We start from the raw sequence: 19,583 nt of genomic DNA, 5'->3' as shown, positions 1-19,583 counted from the left end.
CCTTGAAAGTGTATGCAAACCTTACTCATTTGTGCCTTACTTGAGGTTTTCTGAGATCATAAGCCAGAACGTGCAGTGGAAAACACAGAGCTCTGTTCTAACCCACTTTTACACTGACCCACATTCAATGGCTGTGACAAATGAAAGGATAGATGATTCTCAAACTGTTTCATTAATTTAGCTTTCCAGGGAAGAAACACAACTTTCTAACTCTGTATTCATTCCTCCTCATCAAAAGATATTTATTTACTTTTGTTATGACAATTTATCTGAGTTGTTTTCTGAACTATTTCTATTAATTTTAATAATTAATACAATTTATATAATTATATACCAATTTCAGCTCTCTACAAGCACCTAAAATGAGGTTGTAAAGAGGTGGGGTTTGGTCCCTTCTCCAAAGTAAAAAACAATGGTACAAGAGGAAATGGCCTCAGGTTGTGCCAGGAGAGTTTTAGATTGGATATGAGGGAAAACTTCATGGGAAGGGTTGTGAAGCATTGGAATAGGGTGCCCAGGGGGTGATTGAGTCACCATCCCTGAAGGCATTTAGGAGTGCTGTAGGTGGGGCACTTAGGGAAATGGTTTAATTAACAGTTGGACTAGATGATCTTAAAAGTCTTATTCAGCCTAAATGTTTCTGTAGTTTGAAGAACTTTTATACTTAATTATATTGCTGTATATTTATTTCTATTTAATTACTATTCATAATAACCAGGAGAATGTAAATATTATAAATACCCAATGTCTCTTTCTGTGAATATTAGGAGACATTAACCTTCCTTTTTAGAGTGGAAAAAGTGTATGAACCTTCTCTCGCTTATCTGAAAATGTGAGAGATGATGTGAGAACCGTCTTATTTCCAGAGTAAGAAATCTTCTTTCTGGGCTCTGAATAGATGAGGGTACTGTAATATATTTAGGATGCTGTTGGACTGAGTTTGTAGTGATAGAAAACAAAGACAAATTCTCTAGGTAAATGTGACCTTGCTTCTCATTTTATGACAATCAAGAGTTTCCACATAACTATGAGTATTCAAGCGTCCTCTGACTGCTTGTAATTGCTGGTGCAGATACATTGAACTTGTTTTCCATTTTCTCCTTATGTCCCACCTTGTTCACACTGAGAACCAGAGCAAAGGCCTTCTCTTGCTGCTTCCCTCCATATCAAATCAAGCTCAAGTATGAAAGGCCAGAATATTAATAAAAAAAAGCAGCCAATTTTGTCCAGGATCTTTATGGCCCTACATAATTAATCTAATGTGTGTTATAATTATGTCTAGCTACAAAAATAGAAAGTAATAAGGTGCTATTTTTTCCCAGTGCTGAAAATGCATTGAGGTCACTATGTTCTTTCAAGGAAAGGTCTGTGTTACTTTTTCAATACCTGGAAGAAAGTTGTGGTCATTTCATGTAATCATAGAATGTTTAGATTAGAAAGGACCATAAAGATGAATTAGTTCTGCCCTCGTGCCATGGACAGGGACACCTTCCACTAGACCTGGCTGCTCAGAGCCCCATCCAACCAGGCCTTGAATGCTTCCAGAGCTGCGGCATCCACAGCTTCTCAGGGCAACCTGTGCCAGTGCCTCACCAGCCTCACAGTAGAGACTTACTTTCTAATTTCTCATCCAAGCCTTTTTTTTTGTTTGGCAATTTCTTAGATTCCTTGCAGGTGTTTTAATTGATTCCTATTTAAAAAAATAAAAAATAAAAAATGATCCTATGACTTGAAAAAGTTGTGTTGGCATTGCAGATCTTTTACATTATGTGCCAAGGATTTGAACCAAATTGGAGACTCTTCCTGTTACCTGGGCCAACAGATACTGTAGACAGCTGCAAAGCTACTTCTAATAAGAAGGATTTGAATTGACCATGACATCTGAGTACATTTTTCAGCTATATCTTAATAACTGTTTGCATTGACATCTACCTTAGGAAAAAAAAAATCATAGCTTTTACTTTTTTTCTTAATATACATTTTGGTATTTAAAAGATAATTTTTTATTTCTACTTTATGGACTAAATTACTATTTTGATGAAGCAATTCACAAATACTTTTATAGAACAGCTGGGATTTTTGGCAAGGTCCCTGCTGACAGTTCTTAAGAAATGTGTATCGCTACCCAAGATTTTACATCTTTTGAGGTCTTTTTAGGATCAGGCTGTTGCAGGCAGACAAGGTGTTGGTGTGGATTTTCACCCAATACTAAACTAACTACTTTCTTTCCCTGTGCCACTTCAATATTACAATATTCTTTTTTTTTTAATAAATATATAGCCATCCTAATGTGAACTTTTGCTGAGACAGCTCTATATATAGTGTTGTATGATATTATTTCAAGTCATGCATATTTTATTTATATCTTTCCTAACTTCAAGATCCACAGCCATATGTTTCAGCCATATATCAGCAGGGCTGAGCATCTGCTCTCTGCAAAGATGAAGTAGTTTCAGGGGAAGCTGCAAGTGATAAAACCCTTTTCAAATCCAAATTCACAGAATCACAGCACAGTTGGTGCTCGAAGGGATCTGTGGAGATCTAGTCCAGCCCCTCCTGCCAAAGCAGGTTCACCTACAGCAGCTTCTTGGGATCACTCCCAGCCAGGTTTGGAATATCTGAAAAGAAGACTTCACAACCTCTCTGGGCAGCTTGTTCCAGTGCTCTGCCACCCTCAAACTAAATTTTTCCTCATAGTCAGGTGGAACTTTCTGCGTTTCAGTTTGTGCCCATTGCTCTCTCTTCTGTCACTGGGCACCACTGGAAATAGTCTGGCCCCATCCTATAGACACAATTCTCTACCCCTAAGAGATTTGATAAAGTCCTGTCTCAGTCTTCTCTTCTCCAGCTTAAACAGACCCAGATCCCTCATCCTTTCCTCCACTCCCCTCACCATTTTCATAGCCTCCTGCTGGACCATCCCCAGCAATTCCTTGTTTTTCTTGAACAGGGGAGCCCAGAATTGGACACAGTGCTCCAGATGTGGTGTCACCAGCTCAGAGCAGGGCCAGGATCACTTCCCTTGATGTTCTGGCTGCGCCCTTCCTCATGCACAGAATATGTCTCATTTCATTGCTTAGAAATTCCATGTGAGCCAGCAGGATAGCAATGAATCACTTCCCAGATATGGAACTACATTTTAAAAAAGCATTTTAGAAATAATGCAGTGATCCAGGCATAAGTAAACTGGAGCTACAGTTTTCTGTCTCACACAGTCATTCAGATGTCACTGACAGTCTAAATCATCTCAGGACTATGTGGCTGAATCTTAACTGTAAATCTGTACCCAAAACATTAGTGTGAGTTATTATCACAATAATTATTATTATGAAAGCAAAAAGGTGGAGCTTTTTGAAACCACATAAAGAAGCATTAGTGCTCTATTAGTCCCCTCAGCTGGGGTACCTAAAGATCCCAGACTAGGATTTGGCTAAAAAGGGAAGGAAGGAGTAGGTGAGACTGCTTCTAGCACGCAAGTGTGTGGAAAGCTCCAGAGCCAAACAGAAAGCTGAAATCCTATTCAGGATCACTCTTAAGAATGAAATTCTAAACAAAAAATCATTCTTTAGGACATCGTAGTCCCTATTCAACTGTTAGGACAGTGTAGTCCCCCTCTGCATTTGTCATCCTGTGGCAAGGATGGCTTTTGCAGACCAGGCAGTCAAATCTATTTCTATCTATCTATTTGTAAACCAGGCAGTCAAATCTATTTCTATCAAATTGGGTTCTGCCTTAATGTAAACCTTTCGTTTACATTATAGTACATTACGACTATATTCGTTTGCATGTATGTTTATTTTTATTTGCTCCAATGATTTGTGGGAAATTGATGCATTCCTCAGCTTTATTTTTTACTAAAGATAAAGGTGTATGCTGAAGAAAAACCTGTACATCAGGGTTAATATTTATCTCATTTACAAAACTATGGGGCCATTTGGAGCCACCCTCTTTCAGGAAAAGTACTGCCAGTTCAGCATTATTTTTTCATACCCTGTTATAAATCTTTGATGTCCAGTTCTGGAGGGAGAGAAAGAATGGAAAGCATTTAAAACATCATTCTTCATTCTTTGTATTCTTCAAAAAGACTGGCTGCTGCAAAAGCAGAATTCAAACAACACAGGAGATATAACCCCTGTGGTACACATGATGTGTTAAAGGAAAAGTGCTTATTGTGTGAACCAGGTCTTGTGAGATTATACAGTTAAGGAGCTTTTTATTTTTAGGCCTTCAGAACTTTGGGGAAGCTCTCTTAATGCATTCCAAAATGTGAATTTGGCCCCCTGCTGAAATTTGTCCAAGTTTACCCCTACCACATTTTGCTTCAGATGAGCCTACCTGTGTATTAAATGCACAAAAACCTCTCTGGGTGTTTGGTTTTTGATATCCACTCTTTAACCCCAATGGTTTTAAGACCTGACTCTGTGCTAAGGAAATAGAATTTGATTTTGATTCTAGGTGAGACTGAAACCCAAGAGATTTCCAAATGATTTCTAGGCTCTTCATTTTAGTCCTGTGTCTTCTGAGGTCTGGATTTGGCTTTCCAGCTTTGTTCATTGGAGTAGTGGAAGCTGAGATTGTTGTGGACCACATCTCCTAAATGGGAACTATTTCCTCAGCTTCATTTCCCACTTTTCTATAATATAAATGTGTTGAGTAAAAAAAATCCAAAGCAACAAAAACTGCAACTCTCTGACTCCATATTAGAAACATTTTTCCAATTGGAATTTGTACTGTAAAGACAGTTGGTTGCTACAGGACTTTAATTATTTGGGATCGCCACCAGTTAAAGCATCATTGATTGCAACTGAAATTACATTTATACCCAAAATTAGGACATTGCTACTCCCTGTCACAAAAGGATTTCTTTAATCCAGTGAGTCCAATGTCTTGATGTAAATTATTGGCCTATAATTCAATAATAAAAGAACTAATAAAGGTCATATAAAATGCTGAAAGACAGATTTAATATTGGAACTGTTCACCAATTAAATCTGTTCCCACCTCTATGCCTTTTCCCTTGAATATTCAGAGAGATATCCAAATTGTTTTCACTGACAATGTTAGTAATCTTTACATGGGCTTTATAGAATTGTAATACTCTATCCTTTGCTGAAAACATTGTGGGCAGAAAGGAACAGGGGATTTTTGTGGAAGAGGAATGTACAAAAAATATTTTATTTGCTTTAAAAATCCTGTCTGTTTTGAATGAGTTTCCCTTCTGATTTAAGGGCATTTTAGGGAGATTATTTATTCCTTTCTAAATCTTACCTGATATAGTGACTTTTAATAATTCATCTCCTTGCCTCACATAATCAAATGACCTGTAATGTAAGCATTTAAACAGAAATTTAGATTGCAAAGTAAGTTCAAGTAGCCATGACACAAAGCTGTTAATGTCCTTTTGCTCATTGGCATTTCCAACTCCTGAAGATTTTAGCAAGGGATCATTTAACTCTGCTTAAAAAATTGCCTGGGTACTTCTACATTGTGAAAAAGATCAGAAACTTCCCGACTATTATATCGGGATGGTAAGCAAAATATCATATAGAGATACTGGCACAGTTCCCAGAAACAACAGGCCCAGACTAAGGAAAAAAACACAAACCCCCCCCTGCTTTTCTGGAGAAAAGCTGAGCTGGTTTAGACACAAGGAATCACTGATGCAGATCGCTCCTTCCCATTCTTGACTAGATAATTCACTTTCATCTCAAGGAGCAGATGGGAGATACATATATACCCTACATGCAGCACAGTTTGGAAAGGTTTTAAGAAAAAAATTATACTGGGGTGTTGTCAGCTACATTTTCCAAGACTAGAATTTCTGATTCCCGTTTATTTTACCACTCATTGGGAGGATTTAATGTATGCTCAAAAGTTGATACCTTTAATCCTCTTTCAGGTCACATGCAGACTCTTCTGATAGCTTAAAATCTGGGGCTTTTTCCTCCAGGTTAATAAATTTTGGTGTATGCTCTTGAGTTTGCATCATGCATGTGCCAAGTAATTCCAAAAGAAATCTTAAAAAAAAAACCATTCTTTATGTGAACAATTTCACACTGATAATGAAGATGAATTTTTTATACTACTGCAGCAATTCTAAGGCACAAAATTTGTTCTGATCAATCATTAGTCAAGACTCACAGCTTATAACTCTGAGATAGGAGAGTGAAGGATATATTAAAAACAAAAAATGTAGAAAACTGGGACAGAATAAGTATTGAATCTGGCATCCTACCAGTACTGGACATTGCCTTCTGACAGCAAAATCTGTTTATCATCTATGAAATTAATGCTGAATTGGAATTATTTATTGATGGAAACTCTTCATGTCTGCTTTCAAAGTCTGCAGAATTTCTGACTAGGGGAAAAGAGAATTGCTGAGGTCAGGGAGGTAGCTATAGAATGTCAGATAGCAAAACCAGACCATAGCAAAGGTTCTGCTCCCCATTTTTGAGATGAAAAATAGAAACGGCTTGTTTTTCTTCTCTGTTATGAAGTTAATTATTCAGTACAGATGCCCTGGTCACCTCTTGAACAAAAATATGTCTTCCTTCATCCCTAGAGATGCATTTTTACTACCTCAAAAATCTTTCAATTGTAAATTACAGCTGCAGTAAATCCTCAGTGTTTCCACATAAACTCATGAAATGCAGCTTTCCAGAGCATCATCCAACTTGCTAACCTCTCCAACAATTTGTCTATTATAATTACAATAGGAATTATCTTCATATTGTGTTTTTACAGTGTCCAGAATAGCTTGAAAAGATGTTAAATTCCCATATTGCCACAACAAAAATTAGCTCATCAAATAGCTTTAATTTCCAATACTCTCTGTACTTTTTGTGTGCTTTCTGAAACTCGTTCACAAATGTGGTAGATCAATATTATTTTTTAGTTAAGTTGGTGTGAGAAATGATTACACAAATTACCCCCTCCATTATAAGATATTATCTATGTCCTTTTTTTCATCCCTCAGACCATAATTTCAGCCTTTTAACCTTGGAGTAGAGAATAAATGTTATAAATTATGTTCTTCAGACAGGAAGGTGTGACAATCTGTAACTAGCTTTGGGCTTTTATTAATGGTCTTTTTCTTTAAACTCTGAGGACATGGTTAATTGAGAAAAGGCCAAATATTAGTCAAAGAGGGGCACTTCATGTTGCTTGAAACCAAAGATGAAAGTATGTTCTTTTTTTTTTTTGCAAACTGAGCAATAACTGTGAAAAAACAAAGGTAAAGAAGAATTTTTTTTATTTTGTTTTTTGAAAACAGAAAAATCCTTGTTGTCTTTAGGGAAGAAAAAAAAAGGTTGCTTTCTTTTTCTTGAAAATACTATAATATTTTGATTGAGAGAGGAGTATAAATACCATAAGGACAAAGACTTCAGCTGCAGAGCAGGCAGGTACCTTTTTTTGATAATTATGGTTTCAGCTGGAGTTGCTGGGTCTGCACCAATTCACTCCAGCAAATTGCCAAGTCATAAATATATCACAGCTTTGTTGGCTTCTATTACAACTTCATTGACCTTTAGCTCAACAAAAAACTTTTTTTAACTAAGACCTTTTCTGCTTTTCAATTAGACATGTTTGTCAGTTTTCCCTTGATATTTGTGGCACTGCAAGCAGGTTTTTAATTCCTTTTAGAACAAAAGCAGGGTAAAACTGTCCCAGCTGCACAAATGGAAATAAATATTCAATTTAAAGAGTTGTTAACTAGAGATGACACAATCGACCTTTGTTAAATGTGGTATCTCTCTCTCTTCCCTAAGTGAAAGTGAATGAGCCATAGTGGTTAATTATCTCTTCATGGTGACCAATTCATTGGTTGCTGACATTTAATTGGATGTACAAAAGAAAACCTGTAGTAAAAAGTACATAAATATCAATAATCAGGTTCACTTTGTTCTAAGAACAAGAATTAATTGAGTTTTAATGTGATTTTTTCCTTAGAAATTTACGTGAAGATCCCATACTATCAGCAAGTTTCACCATTTCATAGCTACATTGTCCCTCTCACTAATCAACATTCTCAGAAAGTCCCAGGGATTTTTTTTCCTCCATGTCCTGTATTTCTTTTCAGTCTAAAATTACAAGTTATAGAAAAAAAAAGAGGATTTGACTTCTATGAAGTAATGTAACTCAAACCTTTGCTTGCAAAACATGGGAACTAGAAACCTCTATACAAACTGTTAGGTAGATATTAAATGGCTCTTTTTAATGGGTGAAGATGGTTAATTGAAGTTTCAAACTGCAAATGAAAAGTGCATATATCTGTTAAAATATGTCTTATTCAACCTTATTTGACTTAAATCTTAAACTTAGTATTTAGCAAGTTGCTGACCTATATTATGTTGACTCCAGTAGATGATGGATTTGTTTACAACCTTTTAAAGTCATGCAAAAATTTTACATAAAAAACATATTAACTTTACTGTTGCAGTACTGGAACAATAAATTAAAGGTCCTATTGAGACAGATAAAAACATACCAGATTGTCCTAACCTGATTAATTTTTGAGTGAGATCCTCATTTCAAAAGAATTATATATATATTTATAAAATCCTATATGCAGAAGTCCCTAATTAGTCCTTAATTAGCCAGGTGGTAATTATATCAGAAATTAATTTAGTATTTTTTTTTATATTATGCCAAGATTACCTGAAGTCCTGAATGCAAAACTAGCTCATCTTTGCGAAGCTCACTACACATTTTTTAAGAAAATTGACATTTGAAGATGAGAGGAAATGTACATCTAAAAAGGCATTTCCATGAGCACCCTCTGCACTCACTGACTGAGGGAGGAGTTCTGTTAAAGTGGATCTCACTGCATCCTCCCACGTAAAGCAGACAAAGTACTGAAAGCATTTAAAATTGTTATGGTTATCATTACTATTATTATCATGTGATTATGGTTATTCTAGTGCACTTTGGTTTTTTTTCTGTGTTAAAAGTTTTCCTCCTTTCTAGCAAAATTGGCCTGAGCAAGGCACACAGATTGAGTAGACAACTGTAAGTGCAAAGAGGTCACTTAGTAAAATCAGGAAAATAAGATTTTTTTTAATACACAAGATCTTGATGCCAGTGTTAGCACATAAGAAGTTTTAGCTGGCAGGTCCAAACAAATACATTATTATATTTCCACATGCTTGATGTTAATTAATTTTCTTTAATGTTCTGAACACCTGAGCCAATCTGCTCTACAGCCCCACTGGGAAAACAGCAGAGCTCACAAGAAGCAATGGAAGAACAAAAGCAACCTGTTCCTTTCCCCACTGATGTGGGAATTGCAAAATCAGGCTTTTTCTCATCCTTTTTAAAAGAGTAGGATCTAAATTCCTGTAATCTTCCCTTTCTTCATCTGAGCCATTTCCACCTAGAATGTATCTAGAGGCCATCTGAACACTGATTGACTATTTTCTTGGAGCTGAAACTTTGAAAATGCATAAATAAACTCCGTACTCATTATAAACAATTTTTTTCATTATGGGGTACTGAAATGACCCTAAAAAGGTGTGCATTATGCGTTTTTCTTTGAATGCCATCCTTTTAGTGTCATGATAACAATGGCACACAAATTAAAAATAAAAATAATTGAAATAATTTCTTAGAAGAGTAATAGAGATGCATGATAAAATGGATGTTCCCAAAGCAAATTCTAGGAATGGATGGATGTGTTCTAGGGACAGACTTGCCAATCAACAAGGATATGCACAGAAGAAATCTCAGTTGTACCATAAACAGTAAAAAATTACAGGGGATGTGGTTAATTATTATAATGGCTTAGTGACTTGAATACTCTGGGGAAGTGATTTCTCAATTAAATACACTCCTCAGGTTGCTGCATTGTCACTTTGAAATGTCACTGGTTTTAATCCAAGCAGTAATTATTCCAGGATTATACTTTGATCAATGATGACTGGAAGGTAATGCCTAAGCCCAAGGAGGTTCTTCCCTTTCCATAACCTGTCCAGTTGTCCATCACATCTTTGGGAATTACTGTTACTCTGTACTGTACTGAGTCAGGCAGTTGTTAACTTTACACTTCAGCAACATTTAATATTAAATTACCTGTTCAAGAAAATAAGTTTTCATCCAATATTCATCCAAAATATAAGAGTTTATATAAATTTTATGAAATTAAATATAAAAATCCAAAGGATCATTTAAAAATATGTGTAAGTAAATTTCAAAAAAACGGACTTTTTTAATTCATAAAATATCAAAATTAATATTGATAACCTGACATGGGATTTTTTTTAGGAAAAAAAGCAAAACTAAACCCATCCAAAATATTGGTAATTTTAGAAGAAAAACTATGTATTTTTCTCTTTAGATTATTATTTATATTTTATTATTTATATCTCTAGTCTGAAATGGAATACAGAATTTGAAAATAATAGGAATTTTTAATGGATATATTACATTGAGTATTAGCTAATTTTGAGCTGTATACTGGAGAAAATATTTTCATCAACAAGGCTTTTTAAAATTCTTTTTCCTAAAATGTATCAAATAAATACACATTATCATGTCAATTGAGGATAGCCTCAGGTGAACCCAAAATTTCCCATAGGAAAGGAATCTGATTGTGTTCATCTCTAGGGAGAAGATCTTGTTCTTGTTTTCATACATCTGACAACACTCTCAGAACACCTTTGAGATTTCCAAATAGGTTATTAAGTAGCAGGTTGAAAACATTTTTCAAAGACAAAAGCTGTAACAAATTATTTTTTCTAGAAAGAAATGCAAGAAGATAATTTTAGGTAGGGCAAAGTATTTTGTAAAACACTATTTTTAACTAGATGATGTTCATGGTAGAGGATATAACTCCTTGCTAGAGATGTATATTCCTCTCCAGTGTCATGCTCATTGGACTAATCTGCATAGTAAAAAAAATTACATTTTTGTCTTGCTAATTCAGCTTACTAAGGAAATTAAAGGCTAATTAGCTCTTCTACTTTTGAAGATGAATGCATGAAATCAATGCAGGTATTACTTGTCTCTCCTAAAAGTGCCTGACAAAATAATACTCAATATTGGGTAAAAGAGAAATTTCCTTGTGATTTTTTGTACTCTGATCATCTGCTCTTGATCAGAACATGAAGAATTACAAACCAGCCTGAAGAATTGATTCTGAGTCTAAAGAGATGATTATCCCTCAGTGTTCAGTGTTGGTGCAGCCTCATCCCCAGCACTGTGGACAGTTCTGGGCCCCACAATTTAAGAAGGACCTGAAGGTCCTTGAATGCATTCAGAGGAGGACAATAAAGCCCATGCAGGTTAGTGGGCTCCAATAAATGTCCTGTGAGCAGTAGGGAAGGGCTTTGGACTTCCCCAGTTTGGAAAAAGGGGAGGCTGAGGGAAAACCTCACTGCTCTCTGCGTCTCCCATGGGTGGGGAAGAGGGGAGGGAGGAGCTGAGCTCTTCTCCCTGGTATCCAGTGACAGGATGTGTGGGGATGGCTCAAAGCTGCCAGGGTAGGTTTAGAGTGGACATTTCTTTATGGAGAGGGTGGTCAAACACTCGAACAGGCATTCTAGGGAGGTGCTCAATGCTCCAAGTCTGCCAGTGCTTAAGAAGCTTTTGGACTCTCATTGCTCTGCCATTGTACAAAAATGCAAATCAACATTTACATGTTGAGGTAAGAACATGTTATGTGATGTTTTAACATCTGCAATCAGGTAAATTATTTTCTTGATTGAAAAGATGTTTTGTGTAGATTTAAGGTGAGTTTCTTGAGTACAAGGCAAGTAGTGCATTAGTTTTCCCTAATTGGGGAAACATGAACATGAGCTACATACATCTCATCAACAGTCAGTGTGCATCCTCTGCTGGAAAATTAAGTCCTCAGATGTTTGCATCAGATTGCATCATTTGATGGAGGTGGGATTGTAGACACTACGTAGAAAAAACTCCTGAAGCTATTAAAAGAAAAGGTCATGATTGATTTTATGATTATCCTGTTCTTATGTTCTTTATGATTATCCTATTCTTCAATATTTCTGTGACTATAAGGAAACAGCTTATAACCTGTTTAAAAAGAGATGACTATAAGGAAACAATTTATAACCTGTTGAAGAAGCAGAATAAAACAGACTATAATGAAACAATTTATAACCTGTTGAAAAAGCAGGATAAAACATTACAGATAGTTGCTGTCCTATGCAGTTGATTTTATTTCATCGGAATGCATATTTTCAGCACAATTCAGTGAGTAAATTATGTATGTATTGAAAAAAGGAGAACAACAATGTTGTTAAACAGCAGAGCAAATACAGAATCATCCATACTGCCTTCTTCAATCCTGTTTCAAACCATAATCTGATATCCTGGCTCTGTACCTGGAGACAAATTTTTAGATGCTTAGCAGTCAGTCAGTTCTCCTATTCTAGACATCATACAGAATAATTAAGTCAGACAGAAGCTTAGTGGAAGAAAGACTGAGCAGTTCATTCAGACAGATTGAAACAAAGTAAATATTTCACTGGTACCATGGCACTTTTAAAACTAATGCTGACATAGCCACAAGCTGGTGAGTCTAATGCTAAAATATTACCTATCTATATCTGGAATAATTTCTACCCTGGTACACCCCTCAGATTATCATCCAGTAACTCACTTTTGAGGTAGGTTGTGATGAAGTTCCAACAAGAAGTCCAAGAATAATTAATAGAGACTTTAGGGCCTTGGGGAGCTAGTTAAACAAGCAGAAGTGCAAGGAGCATCCTCCTCTAGTCTTCCTTTTGGGAGGAATGATGAGGGCAAAACCAGCAAGAGCCAGCAGATCAAGATGTGACTCTGGTGTCAGCAGCAAAATTTTGGATGATTCGATCATGGATTGGTGTCTCTGTACAAGAGCAAATCAATCCATAACAGATAGGCCCACCTGACCTGTTGTTATATTTCTAGAGTCCCATATCTTCTGGGTGGTTTTACTCACAAGCAGCTCTTCACAACAGCGTTGTTCCAGCTTCTTTATCAGGGCTCCTCCAAGGCTCTCCCTGACCAGCCAGCCCACCCCCTTTTACCCCAGTTATCTTCATTAGCCACAGCTGCTGCCCAATTAGGGACATCACAGCTGCAGCCCATTTAGAACAACTAGGACTGGGGCAAGGCCACTTATACAATACATAGATTTTACTGAGACTCATAGGCCACTTATACAATACAAATATTTCACTATGGCTCAAAGGCCACCTATACAATACATACTAAGATTCAATGGCTGCCTATACTGACCCAAAGGGAGAGAAGGATATTTGTAAAGAGTTTATCAGGGTTCACTGAGTTTTGAACTAAAAATTAGGAGGGGGAAAGGGTTAAAGCCAGGATCAATAGAGATAAGCATGGAGACAGCATGCTTTGAGTGCTTTGAGTGCTATGGAGGTTCCTCAGTCTGCTGTCTCAGTAAAGTGGGGGCATGTAGATCCACGTGGCAGCAAAGACCCAAGGGTTATTGATGTGCTACAAACCATGGAAACACCTGAGAAAGAGCCATAGGGATGAAGGCTTCTCCCTCCTAAAAGGAGGTGGAATCAGTAGCCCCAGTGAAGTGTTTCTCCACCAATACTCACAAGGTGGGCAGAGAACAGGAGGAGCTGGAAGCCCAGGAGAACGGTGCCATGGGTGGGCATGGTGGAAATGTGATGGGATGAGTGACACAGCTTATAAACCCTCCAGAAGGGATCAGCAGGGAGGGAAGGGGAGGCAGTGGAGTAATTCTGAATGTTGGGGAATGTCTCAATTGTTTCAAGATGTTTAATGTGATGATAAGGTCGAGTGTTTATGGGTAAGAATCCAGCAGAAGGCCAGCAAGGCAGAGGATCCTGGCCTGTTACAGAACACCCAACAAGGCTCAAGAGGCAGACAAAATACTCTTATTAGCAGCTGGGAGGAGTGTCATAATTCCTAGCCCACATTCTCCTGGGGGACTTCAGCTTAGCAGGAAATACAATACAGCAGAAAGGAAACAGTCTATGTGATTAGATTTTTCCAGCCTAATCTTTAACAATTCTGTGTTTCTAGTAGTACTACCTCAGCTCCTCAGCCTTTTATTTTCTGTCTTTTACTGCTTCTATGCTGTAATGTGGTGCTCAGGGTGTTTCAGAAATCTGGTCTTTCCCTCTTGTTTTCAATCTGTTTGAGGAAGTCCACACTGCTCTGTGTTTGCAGTTTTTTGCTAGAAGTGGCTTTAATTCCTCTCCACCATTCAATACACACTCTTGCTGAACAAAGCAGTGAGTTCTTCAGTTTGTTTTGCATTTTTAAAAGACAGTTCACAGATTGCATACTATGGAGAAAGGCATTCAAGGAATCACAGAAAATAGGCAGATTTTTCACGTGATAACAGCACATCATCTGGAAGAAAATGTAGCTTTGATATAATTGTTGGTTCCATTTATTCCTCTGAATGAAGCACTATCATTTAGGTGATGTTGACCAGCTAATGTTAATTACTATAATTGATCAGGATGTGTTTAAAAATTTTAAAAATATCCTCTCCATGCATATATTTGGTGCATGCTTTTTTCACATTGTGTAATTACCATTAGTGGCTGCAAGCAGGCTCCTCAGATTACGAACAAATAAGCTGTCCTAGAAAAATTTGCAAACAGATGAAATGCTTAAATAGGTGCAGACTGTTAGGAAAATCTGCAGCCTGATTAACCACAGTTTTTGCTGAAAATGCTCAATTCTGAAGTGCTTAGAAACCAGAGGCTGGGTCAGAACAACAGAGACCTTGGCAAGCCCCTGCCTCTGTTCTCAGGGGAAAACACATCTGGAACAAGGCGTGGAGCAGTGGCAGGTGCCTGCAAGGAGCAGACAGGCTTCTGTGCATCAGGTGAGGGGACAGCTGGGCATGACAAGTGTCCTAGCACTGTTCCCAGTGAAAATGCAGGTGCTGCATCTCAGCTTTACAGAGTCAGGTGCCTGCACTGTTTTCTGTGAGGCATTGATGCACCTGAGGCTGGGTGTCTCTTACTTAAAGCCACCTCAGGCGGATTTTTATTGTGTTCCAGTTGCTGCTGTGATGGATGTACAGCTGTGGAGAAGGAAAAGAGTGCAGAAAAAGAGGAGGGGAAAGAGAGAGCAAGGGAGGGAAGGTAAGGGAGAGATGTATTTAAGGACAGAGAGAAGGAAAGCTTATTTCTCAATGTCTCGATATCCATCTTACTGGTCTCCTCCTGGGAGACTGAAAAACCAGCTAGAACAAGAACTTAAAGGACAGATGGCACAGCATAACTCTGCTGAAAATCTGTTCTTAGTTCTCTGATTCAGCCTTTGCCCAATATGTGTTGTTCTGAGAAGTTGTAGACTGCGGTTTAACTTACAGTAATGACAAGGATTGTGTCAGGAACAGGTATTTACAAAAGTTTTTTGAAGAAAATGCAATCAATGGGGTTTTAAAGCTAAAATTAAGATGTAACCCCTGAGTACTCATTCATATTTTGGGCCACAAATAACTATATTAGCATAGTGGATTTACAGTCAATTATTGTTATAGGTAAAAATCAGAGGGTGATCCTCAAGATTCATGTGTCCAAGCAAGCTATTCTCAAAACAGGTGTGATTATTTTTAGACCTGGGAGGAACTTTTTGTGATATTTTGATCAAAACCTACATGTTCCCTAAGTAATCTGAAGGTTTTTCCTAAAACTTTTCTTCAGAGATGGTGTCTCCAACTAAGGGAAAGGATGACCAGAAAAACAGACTAGCATTGACAAAATAAATGGGGGTGACGTGGATGTCAAAAGTTCAGAAGAAGAAAGATCTTTTTAAGGCTGGCCAGAAGCATTAGGCATACAATATTTTGCCTCATTAAAATGACAGACTTTTCTTGTCTCTCTTTACTCAAAACTGTGACTCCAGTTCACTCAGTTGAGTGGAAGACACAAAGTTGAGACCATAACAGGATGGTTTCTGCTAATGTGGCTGTCTTGATGTTATGTTTTTCATAATAGTTAAGAAGTAGAACAGCTTGTGTGGTAGCAAGCTCAAGTAAGTGCTGTAAACACGCTTTCTGTAATTGAATCTTATTAACTTTAGTTCATATTCAACATAATTAAGCAATTCTTTTTTGCAATGTTGTCATATCAGTCAAAATCATCTATTTTTAATGAGTATCAAAGCAAAATTAATCTAAAACTGTCTTTATAATTTGGCTTTTTTATTGTTGTTTCAGGTTTTCTCTTGCTTTTTTTTTTTTAAGAGGATTTATCTGGAGTGGAAAAGATTAGTTTGAAACAATGGTCTTTGTTTGACATGAGTTTGAGTGACTTTTCTGACTACAGGGAAATTTGTAGTCATGTAACACACATTAAAGTTTTCAAAGGTGTTAAAAGGTGTTTTCTGAACTGGAGATAGCATGGTAGAATTCTTCCGTTAAAAAAATCTGAGTCAGATTGCTTTTCTATAAAGCCAACATTTGCCTTTTACTCTCCCCATTTTCTATCCTCCATCTCAGCCATTTTTTAAAAATAACAATAATTTGAGCCATTAAATCCTTGTAAACAACTTGTATCACCACTCTTAAGACTGGTTTTAACTCTTAAGAGTTCACAACACTAGAGCTGATGACCATAGGGTCAGTTAAATGCCTCAGCTTTGCATTAAAGGTGTTAGGTTTGCAAAAGGCACCAATTTGTCAATATTCATTTGTCAAAAATTGAAATCTGTATGGCAACTTTTGACTGGTGGCAACCAGTCTGAAAAAGAGCAGTTTTGTTCACTATTAAGTAGATAATAATGGCATTATAGCATTCCTTTGATACTTGTGAACCTTGAACATAGGAGCTAGCTGAGATTTGGGGTAAAATTCTCATTATGCCTCAGTGAAGCCAGGGACTTGAAAATCAATGCCCTCATGTAAAGTGTAGAATGACTCTTGTGTGTGTCAGAGCTACTCTACTTTACAATCCTTTGGGAAACCCAGTGGCTGCTTTTAGCTGAAGAATTGACCGGGTGTATTTCAATACTTTTGAAACAGAACATCACAAAATTTCACTTATAAATCCATTTCGTGCCTTAGCCATTCATTATTTATATGGAATTAAATATACATTTATATATATTATATAAAAAATATTTTATTTATATAATATACTGTGTTATATTTACATATTATATGCACATATCTATATATATATATAAACTCCAAACTCCATTTTAAAAATCTACTTTGAAGCGGAGACTTGAAATCTGGGGTTTTACCAATTCTAATCTCCACTTTTTTGTTTTATTTTGGGTTTTTTTGGTCTTTCTTCCTCAAAATAGTCAAGAAGGAGTTAATTTCTCAAATGTCATGAGAAATTTTTAATATCTACACAAATTATTGTGAATGCTTTTTTTTAACCTCAGTTTCTAAGGGCAGAGAGCTTGGCGTGGGGGTGACATTGAACTTAAAAATCACTGCACTGAAACTTCTTTGACATGGTATCTTACCATATGGAAATGCTGGGATTTAACATGTTTTGCAGTGGCAGGAAATCCTTCATTAATATGCCTACAGACGAGCAGTGCACACTAAACATTCTAGCTTGCTGCAAGGCTATATTAATACCAAATAGAACTCTCAAGTTAATTACAGTTTTGTGTCTGGGTGTGAGAGAAGGGTGTGAAATAGATCTTCTTAGATAGCCAAAGAAGAAGCTCTTTTCTCCTTTAAATGTATGTTTAATCTTAATAAATGGACAGCCAGCAGTTTTAGATGGGCTGCTGTACTTTAAGTCTGTACAGTTTTTAGAATGTGTAATTGAGCTCTTGGCAGTGTAGAAACATCTTTTCCTTTTTTACAAGGCTGAGATTTTTGTAAAGAGTATGTAGAGACTTAAATTAGCAATAAAAAAAAAATGTTGCAAAATTTCTACGTGGAAAACTTTATCTCAAGAAATCCTTAGTAAATATCTTAATCTTTATTTTTATTTTTTTTTAATTAGGAGGGAAAAAACCCACAAAAAATCAAATATAGAGATGGAAGAAAAGAGTAGGCAACCTTGCTGTAAAATCAGCAGTTAATGTTGGCAGGAAGTTCTTGATTCTTTTACCTTTTAATTATAGGATACATTTTCTCATTAGGCTTCTCTATTTAAAGCTGACTATAATTGGCTTACATATTAAAAATAACAGTGACAAATGCAGATTAGGATGCCTGCTTGTATGGATGAGCACTTGAGAACTGAAGCTCTGGCAGAAAGTAACTCGAAGAAGAGAATAATTGAGCCCTCTTTGTTACAGGTGAGGATAAAAACCACTTAATTTCTTCTCAGAGAGAGTCTGAATGAAAAATGCTCTCTGCAGCTGAGATATCTGGGAATTGCTGGTGTCAGAGTATTGTGGTGAGGAGTGAAGGTGTTTCCTTGAGTTGCTTTACTGCTGGAAATGGTCACTGATTTTTGGGTTTTATACCCAGTTCCACTTGGTTCTAAGGAATTGCTGGTGTCAGAGTAGTTTGGTGAGGAGTGAAGATGTTTCCTTGAGTTGCTTTACTGCTGGAAATGATCACTGATTTTTTTGCTTTAAACCAAATTCCTCTTGGTTCTAAGAGGGGCCAATATGACACAATTTCCACCTGTGCAAGAACTGGAGCTGTGCCTGGGACAAGGCAGTTTGGTGACTTTCTGAGAGGTTCTAGGAGACTTTTAAGGTGCTCCAATAAATCCTCCTGGGTGTTGAGGAGCACACCTAGGGCAGGTAGCTGGGTGGGAGCAGGGGGAGCTGCAGGCTGGGTGATGAATTCTGGTAGGGGGCTGTGATTGGCACGAGAAGGGCACAGGAGCTGTGACAGCAGCCAGGTGACAGAACATTCAGGGACAGCAGGAGCTCTGCAGGAAGAACCCTGACTGTGGTGTGCATGCACTGTGGAGGTACAAATGCCCCGGGTATCCCCAAAAAGTTCCATCTGTGTTACTGTGGCATGATTAAAGTGCTTTCAGGTTCCATTGTGGGGCTAGTATAGCAAACCTTGAGTAAATGTGAGAGTGGGGTGTGAGGGGAGCCAAGCAGGAAACATGGGGGTTCTCTGGAGCTGCCCATGGGAATGGGGCTTTGGTCCCAGTAGTGAAAATACCTGGTGGTGGGAATCTGGCAGTCAGAGTGGCTCCCAAATTCTCAGACAGGAAAGTTTCCAAAAATCTCATTCCTTTCAATGTGTTAAATGTAAATAAATGTATTGAAAAATCTTTGTAACTCATTCCATCTTTGTTAAATATAGGTGGTGGTCAATGGGGGAGCAGTGACTTTTTTTTAATAAAAGGAGCTGTTTGCATTCAGCCTCACAATAGCAGTCTGCTGGTGTTGATTTATGTAAGTTACTATTTTTGCATTGCTTTGCAATGTTTATTCCAATGGTGTTTCCTATGAGTGTGATGGATAGTACTAGTTGGAGTGTTGTTGTAAAACCACTTTTTCTCAATTTATTTCCTCTACAAAAAATGTTTTTCACTCATTCAACCACCCACATAGAGTTCTTTGCCCAGGGAAAGGATTCACTGTGATTACCAAGTTTTTCTTTAAAAAATAAAAAAAAAATTAAAAAAGTAAATGAGACTATACATATATTGCTTATATATGTCTTTATATAAGGA

At 37.1% G+C, this 19,583-nt stretch overlaps 1 protein-coding gene and 1 long non-coding RNA gene across 24 annotated transcripts in view; one reads left to right on the top strand and one right to left on the bottom strand.

Annotated features, from left to right (window-relative positions):
• The window catches only part of NRXN1 (neurexin 1), a 681,984-nt gene that overhangs the window by 109,145 nt on the left and 553,256 nt on the right, over window positions 1-19,583 (top strand). The window lies entirely within an intron of this gene.
• LOC135446019 (uncharacterized) lies at window positions 3,798-12,969 on the bottom strand. Its single transcript, XR_010439648.1, has 4 exons — window positions 12,620-12,969; window positions 5,883-6,017; window positions 5,269-5,321; window positions 3,798-4,017 (listed from the first exon to the last, which is right to left on the bottom strand). It is a non-coding gene; the product is annotated as an uncharacterized LOC135446019 (long non-coding RNA).

The sequence above is a fragment of the Zonotrichia leucophrys genome, chromosome 3, assembly GCF_028769735.1.
Source record: "Zonotrichia leucophrys gambelii isolate GWCS_2022_RI chromosome 3, RI_Zleu_2.0, whole genome shotgun sequence".
Classification (NCBI taxonomy): Eukaryota; Metazoa; Chordata; class Aves; order Passeriformes; family Passerellidae; genus Zonotrichia; species Zonotrichia leucophrys.
The sequence above is the reverse complement of the archived record's forward strand: the minus strand, read 5'-3'. Positions and strand labels throughout refer to the sequence as shown.